This window comes from Phoenix dactylifera, unplaced genomic scaffold (genome assembly GCF_009389715.1).
Source record: "Phoenix dactylifera cultivar Barhee BC4 unplaced genomic scaffold, palm_55x_up_171113_PBpolish2nd_filt_p 000438F, whole genome shotgun sequence".
Lineage (NCBI taxonomy): Eukaryota > Viridiplantae > Streptophyta > Magnoliopsida > Arecales > Arecaceae > Phoenix > Phoenix dactylifera.
This window is the reverse complement of record NW_024067873.1, coordinates 75,171-83,567: the sequence shown is the minus strand read 5'-3', so window position 1 is coordinate 83,567 and position 8,397 is coordinate 75,171.

Sequence of the window (8,397 nt, the reverse complement as noted above, 5' to 3'; positions counted from 1 at the left end):
AGTTCTCAAGGTGATTTAGACTTCAAACATCATTAATTTTTTACTCAAAATTAATGCAGGAAGAAGTAAAAATTGTGTCTTTGTTTTTATTTTTTATTACCCTCAATTTTCGAATTTTGGGTTTGTCTCATGGGTGCAGTGGCAGATGGGGTGAATGCTACCTTCTCTGGTGATCGACCATGATAGTGTAAGCTGATGATATTATTTTGATGAATGAAGTTCAAAAGTGCAAACAATTGATTATTTTTTAACTTAATAAATATTCTGCTACTGTTATATGTGAGAGTAAGAGAAGGTGCATGTTTCATTGTGCCATACTCTGTTGCACTTGTTTAAATTGCTAGTATTTCTTATATTGGACTTCTGTTAAGGTTAGTCAGCAATTATTTATTTGGAGTTCTACGTATTTTGTCAAGTTTTTCTTGGGAGCAGCCATACTAAGCTGCAATACCCATACACCAACAAGCTAATCAGGATTTATTGGTCAAACAGAGGCAATACAAAATTAATATTCGAAAAATGACCCATGATGAGTTAAAGCAATACAACTTCCCCGTCAAGTGCTTTGAAATGGCATGTTCAAAAGACTGGTCAAATTTTTGTTGGAGCATTATGAAACGATATGGAAGGAAAAATAGACAGAACTTCATGGAAGACTAATGTAAGTATTTTCCTTGATGTTCCTTGCTGAGATGCCAATGGCCTATATAAAATCTTCTGATAAAGTGACCAACTCTTTTAAGATACTACTAGGCTGTAGTACCTGCTTATCTTGGAAGTATAAAAATCCGACCTAAAAGGGACAGAATTAGGGAGAATTTGCTAAAATTAATCTTGTCACCTGGTGTTATAGTCTCTCTTAATTTATAGAGATTAAGGAGTCTTAAGTGAAGGAATGTGTTTCCTTCCTTTTGCATCTTCTGTCATGATTGTTTTAATCATCATTGAGCTGAGAATAACCACAGAGAGTAATGGGTACAACAAGCTGTAAGCATTTGGCTTGAACTAATGACTTCTTGGTTTGGTTCGATCTGTCTCCACCAAGAAATATAAATTGAAGCAAATGAATAGATGATTCCTCTGCATCCCTTTTGTTTTTTCTCAATTTTTTCCTTTCTGATTGGCATATAGTAATGAATAAAACTATTTATTATTGATGAAGCCTTCATTATGATTCTTTTGTTATACTGAGAAAGCTTTGGAAGAAGACTTGGTTTGCAGAAGGGAATGCCCTCGCTGTGCAGCTATATGCTTTGGAGCACCCATCGGTGCACATGAAAAGTTTCTCGTGCCCACATAGTGCTGGCTTGGCAGCTTAGTCAATCATCCTCCATGTATTGCGCTAATTCTCGCAAGTCACATAGATCCCTTCTTGCCATGTCACAAGTGGAACTTTTTGCGTGCATGAACAAGCATCCCCTAGCATTACTCCATTGTATAAGTGAAGTGCCATGAGTGTTTTGGTGACTATTTAACATGGGGCAAGAGATTTCTTCATCCAAAGTATTAAAGCCAAATCAAGGAATGGAGTTTAAATTTTAATTCTTCTCATCCTCTCTTTTGTCCTTCCTTTGTTTATAGTTCCTCCAAAGTTAGGTGTTTTTTTTTCTTACAACTATGTTTATAAAAACAAAATCAAATTTTGTCACTGTATATGCTAAGGTGGACCTGAACCTACTCTCAGAAATGAATCATATCTTGAGTTTACAACTTGATTGGACAGGGAAAAAGAACATTCCAACATGTTGGAGATACAATAAACAATTTAGCAAATAAGGGAATGGTAAGATAGAGGAAGACACCTTGAAATATCGATCTACCTTCCTCATCTGTTTTACTTTTAGAGGGCAAAATTTCTGATACCAGACCGGGCCAAAATTGAAATAGACGTGGTCAACTTTTCTACTTAAGAAGTCATAGAGTTAGTCAATCCAGGTCTTCCTTGGCCAGCCTCTCCCTAATAGAGGAGAACTGTGATTAGGACTCAACTGTGATAAATATTTTTATACATACAAAAGAGAGAGAGAGAGAGAGAGAGAGAGAGAGAGAGAGAGAGAAGAAAAGATGTAAAGGAAGTGATGAACCATCCTATATTTTTCACAAAATTAATAATCAAACTTTTTTGTGGGCAACAGATTGGACTGACCAGTAGTTGCTGTTTCAGGCAAAATGGTAAAAATCATTGTCTCTTGGGTGACTTATGCTTTGCCTGCTGCATTCACAGTTTTATCAGACAAAATCAGCGAGCAAAGGATATGTGGTATTTCTTTTAAGTCGAAGGACCATTTAGTAATTTGTAACCTCCCCGGCTCCCACCCTCCCATTCTCTACAAAAGATGTGGTGCCTAAGGTCTAGAACTTATTAATTCAACTCTCTTTGAAACAACCAGTCACTTTTTTTCTGTTCAAGCTAAAATTGATTTTTTTTCATTTTGGTTGTTTTCCTTTTCCAATATGAGAAATAAGTAGACCTTAGGATATATTATAAGTGTTAGCATTATTCCTAGAAGTAGGGTTTCAAAGAGCCAGTTTGCATCTAATGTTAACAAATCAACTATCTTAAAGGAATTACACTCACTATCATGCATTACCTAAGTTCCATATTTAGAGTATTGATGCTCTTTTTTTTTTCTAGGGAGAGGGTTTCTAGGTGATGGTCTAACATGTTTTGATCAAAATAATTGATCATATGAGTGAATAATCTTGGATGGTTTTCCATTATAACATTGTCCAAAAATATCAAAATAGGTGTAAATCATGAATATAACTTCTTTCCCATTTTCTCGGATGTACCATTCAAAAATGAAAAAAGTTTATAAACTTTCATCTAGACTAAGAAAATCATTTTATTATTCTCTATTTTCTTCTTTATATTTTATTTATTTCAAGTGTATTGTTTTTCTAAAAAGGGAGCTATAGACCAATGCAATTTGAGATATATATTGCAATTTACAAGAGCATAAAACTTATCTTTCATCTGACTAAGTATGGAATCATATGCCACTAAATTAATAAATGAAAAATGAAGGGCTTTTACAAGTATGAGTTATTGATATTGGTTGAAATATGGTTATCATATGGCTGAATAAATGGCATGAGGGTATCATTGTGTCCTTTGCCTCATTGAGGTCCTCAAAATCCTCTCTAGCAATCAATTAACCATAATACCTCAACTAACTAACAAACTTCTTGCAATATATATGGGGCTCGCTTGTGCATCGAGGTAGGAATAACTATTGCTTGGGGTCATTTCATGTTGGTTTCTCAACTTGAAGCCACCCCTGATGAATGGGTGTCAATGTCAACTAACCACAATGTCCATTCCTTAGCCGCAAAAGCTATTTCTTGACATCTACTTGTATGTTCCAATTTTCACTTATATCTAGGCATTCTTAAAAGATTCATAACTTGCATGTAGTAATGCATTTGAACATCTGCATGTTATTTGCTTCATGATTGGCATTAATGCACTTTCTTTATGAGGCCTCAACTGGACAGATTTGTTGTAGTTTTCCTTTGTTCTAAGCAGATACAAGGGACATCAATTTAGGTAGTTTGTCTGATAGATGAAGAGAACACCACAGTCTACCCTATTAGGTCCCAGATGTGCATTTTATATGTTCCACCCCCAAAAATGAATTTTTTTTACATTATTGCCAAATATGAGTTTTGAGGAAATACTAATATCAAACACGATTATAGCTTTTTGAACGATAAAGTTGTGCATCCCATGAGGATGGTATGCGTATGTAGACTATTCTTGATAACATTGTCATGTGAACAGAGCTGTTCCTCGTGCATTTTATAAATGTAAAAGAGACCTGAATTTGTAAAGAGGGCATGGATATTATGATTTGTATCTAGTAAAAAGATATGCATTACTATTATGAAAGGAGTATAGAAATCACAAAGGTTGTTCTGCTATGTTCATAGAGTATTGCATCTCCAACTCACAGATTAGATATGCATCAGAATTTTAGATGAAAGTTTGAATTTTCAGGTTTTATGCACACATCAGCCCAATAATATGCTAGTAGTTTGGTATTTCATTTTGTTTATATAATTTTGACGTAAGTATGCAAATTTAGATTTTTAGAATTACTGCAAAGAAATTGGAGTAATCTAGTTATTTACACAACTTTTAGGATCGCCAGAATGTGTTGTAGGAATGATGATAAAATATTTAAAAGGATCACATAGTTATAACAATAATAATTACTGAAATAGAATATATCTTTCACTATAATTTGTATCAATTGTGTATCTGGTGAGCTATTCTTACATAAGTTCATATGAAGCAATAAGAAAGTTATGAAAATGCAAATCAAAATCATTCAATATGGAACAAGAAAGTGGCTAATGGAGTGAACAGAAGTAGTTATGGATGGCAATTCCTTGTAAAGCCATAATTAATAAACACTCAAAATATAAAATCCATGCATTAATGTGGTGAAGGCCTCGTGGGCTCAAGTGGTGGAAATCTCGACTGCTTGACTGGCAATGGAACTATTGAGGGTATGGTGGTGGTGGCACCCTCTCTCCACCCTAGTCTTCCACCAATTGGATTTTCTTGGGTATTGTAATGTATCAATCTGATAAGGTTGGTATGTGGTAACAGATCATCATCGTGGTCTGTGGGACAATCCAGTGCACTGGCGTAGCTTGACTCTACAGCTTTCATTTTATCCCCTCTTTTCTTGGCTTCCCTAACCCACTAGGGTGTTTTATGAACAGGCTTATGGTCCTTGTCGTCATAGGCATGATTTTGTGGCTAAGAATTTGTGGGTTTTGATTTCTAGGCCTTCATGTACTATCCTTCTTGTGGTTGTGTGGCCACCAAATAAATGGGTGTTGCTTTGGGGTGATCATTGTTTTGGGGCTTTAACCATCCTTGGATGGTCTTTCATGCTTGTATATATTGCTAGTATAATAAAATACTTATGAGAAAAAAGTTCATCTTAGTGTGTTTCACACAACCAAAGTGTGATTTTCCAAATACTGAATAAGCATTTTTATAAGTAGGCAATGTGTTGACCCAAAAGTTTTGATTTGGATGATGTAAAATATTTGAGTAAAAAGTTCACTAATCAGTTGCTTGGAGTATACTTGAATGTTTGCAGAAAGCCAAGAAGAAATCTTTCAGTAACTCTCAACATGGAGATATGAAGTCTAATCATCTAAAGCTCTGCACAAAGAGATACAACTCAAAAATATCCTGAAGTGTCTCTTGAATGCTCACATGGAATAACAGCAAATTTCAACTTGGGCTATCTCAAGAGTCAGCCCCTAAAGTACAACGAGTTGACCCCAACACATTGATGCAGACTGATATGTATTCACGAGCCGACCTCAAAAGAACAAGAGTCGACCTCAAAACAGTCGCAGACAAAAGACAGAAAGTTGTAAACTTCATCATATTAGTGAGTCGACTCATGAAGATTACGAGCCAACTCCAATCAAATAAGAGTCAACCCCAGAAGCAAATGAGTCGACCCTTGAATGGCCATAGACAAAAGATAGAGAGCAACAAAATTCAGTCTGTTGGAAAGTCAATTCATGAAGATAACGAGTTGACCCTTGTTAATGGATGAGTCGACCCCTAAACCAAAAGAGTTGATCCCATAATGTTCACAGGAGAGAGCGCAACAAAAACAACGGCTAGTTCAAGTTGATCTCTGAAGATCACGAGTCGACTTTTGGAGATCATTAATCAACTCCTGAAAATGACGAGTCGACCCGTCTGCGTCTGACAACAATAATAGCTAGTTTTTTTTGTAAATCAGAATGGTCATTTTTGTCTTACAATGGCTTTTTCGACCTGTCTAGCGGCTAGAAGTGTCTTCCAACTATTCCTCGGTGGTATAAATGGCCAGAAGAAAGACAAGAGATAGAAAAGAGAATGAATGAGAAGTAATTAAATGGCCAAGAAAAAGAAAAATATTCAAGTGCATTCATTAAGAGCTAAAAGATCATATCCTCCATTATTGAGAAAGTTGGTGAAGAGCATTCAAGTTCGATCAAGGGCAACCAACTAATTCAGGGATTCATTTATTTTGGTGTACTTAAATCTTAGGAGCCGTGTTTCGTTTACTTTGTATTTGTCTTATTCTTTGCTAAGATAAGTTTCAAGGTCTGAAACTTGGAGAAAAGGTCTATCCAAATCTTGAATTGGATTATATTGAGCTTAGAGAAAGGCTTAGGTATGGTTTTAGTTGATTGTCAATGAAAATCATCTGGATTAATTGTGAGCCTGGTTAAAACAATCGAATTGTAATCTTGGAGGGATTATAGTGGAAATTTTCAAGAAGGGTGCCTTGGAAGTGGACGTAGGTGCAGGGTTAGCACCGAATCACTATAAATTTATTGTATTTGTGGTGCATAACTTGTGTGCTTTGATCTCCTGCATATTTACTTTTGTTAATTACTCGTTGTAACTCACACACATTCATCAAGTTTTATTCCGCTGCATTTTACTTAAAATTTTTGAAAAAGCCTAATTCGCCCCCTTTTGGGCTGCATAGCTGGGCAGCACAATGCAAGTGCTGGTTTGTTTCGACATACAGATTACAGTTAATAGGTAAAGAATTTACAATTGTTTGTACAAACTTTTTAGGACCCTGAGTGTAGACTTTATCCTATTTTGACAAGAATAGACTCTAATATCCTTGTCTTGCTACTTGAATGCTAAGTTGTAAAGAGATCTTAACTCTACAATCCAAGTTTTGGGGGACCTAGTTGTCTATCAGATTTCCTCAAAGAAGAGGGTCTGATTTCATGGAGTCAAACCTAACCATTTTTTCCAGTATGATGTGTATTAGACTTGTGAGTTGCCGACGGGTCTAATCTCTATCTTTTAACTGCCATAGTTATGCTGGTTCTTTATATCTTTAAGTTAAATATACATTCTTCATTGATCAAGATACTTTACTGTACCGAAAGACAAAGGTTAACGTAGGTGGAGTGGAGATTTAGGATTTTGGCTAGGAGAGTATGAGGAGATTGACAAGACATAACATGCATGGGAAATGGTGCAATGTAATCTATCATTATATGGGGTCGATGGCAGCTCAGTATTCATTTACTCAACTCCAAATATCTTGGATGAGGCTTGTTCATTACAAACTTAGTCATTATTAGAAACTTATATTTATAACCATTGAGCAATATGTATTTATTTAATTTGGAGACTACCGAAGAAGTTGCTCTTTGATGGGATATTTTATTTGGCACTAATTTTTTAGAAATGAATACCCTTTTGCTAGGCTTAAAACTGGTATCAGCCATCATAACATTATAATGGACTATTATTTGTCTGACAGTTTTCAGAGAATTGCTTTTCATATAATTTTATTGTCGTGATATATCTCTTTAACCATTATAACAGAAAATTGTGGATTACAACACAAAAATAACAATGTCATTTGATGAAATCACTTTTTGATAAAAAAATGTTAATTTAATTTTCATATTTATATTTATATAAAAATGATAAAATATTTTCTTTATGCTCTTTTATTTATTTATCTGCAAAATATCATTTTATACAGCCCTAGTAAACCTTCATGACCAATTAATAATGCCTATTATGTTATTTGGTTATCACATGTCTTATAAAAATGTAGCTAGAATCATGAAAACAGCCATTGTAGTTTCAGAATGGCAATCATATGAAACCATGATATGGCATGGAATAGTTGATGATGGGTTCCCCTGTCTTCTAGAGAGTGATTCTCTTCTCTTCAAAATAATTAGATCATGGAACTTGCTATTAGAAATTAAAACATTGAAGTCTATTTTTTGACTTTAGCAGTTCATTGAAGTCCTCTCTTCAAAATAATTAGATCATGGAACTTGCTATTAGAAAATAAAACATTGAAGTCTATTTTTTGACTTTAGCAGTTCATTGTCATGACCTCATCTTTTTTCCTGATCAGGTAAAGAATACTTGTAATTTGATTGTGGGTTGCACGCTGCTCTCAGCCGAAGTACAGATTCGCAGAGCAAATTCACTTGACAAATTTAAGGCAGCCACATGTTTATGTGGGGATAATATATGTCTCTGTCTCTTTGTATGTTTTTCTCAAAGCACCAAACGGTTGTTATTTGTCCACAGGCCACAGATAAAGTTGAGCTTAAACAAGATGGGGTTGTACTGTAAATACCCATTATATATATAACACTAAATAAATCTGGAACTGCATCTGGTTTTTATTTCTCTTTCTTCTCAGTAGAAATTGAACCTATTGTCACAAGTGAATTATCATTTCTTTCTGTATGTATTGGAATCTCTACTTGGTGTTTTAGTGAGGTTCTATGATGGAAAAACATCTGTTAGATTATCTGTAATGGACCCTCCTTTTTGTTTCAGCAAGGAATTTTATGCTAAGCATGATGATG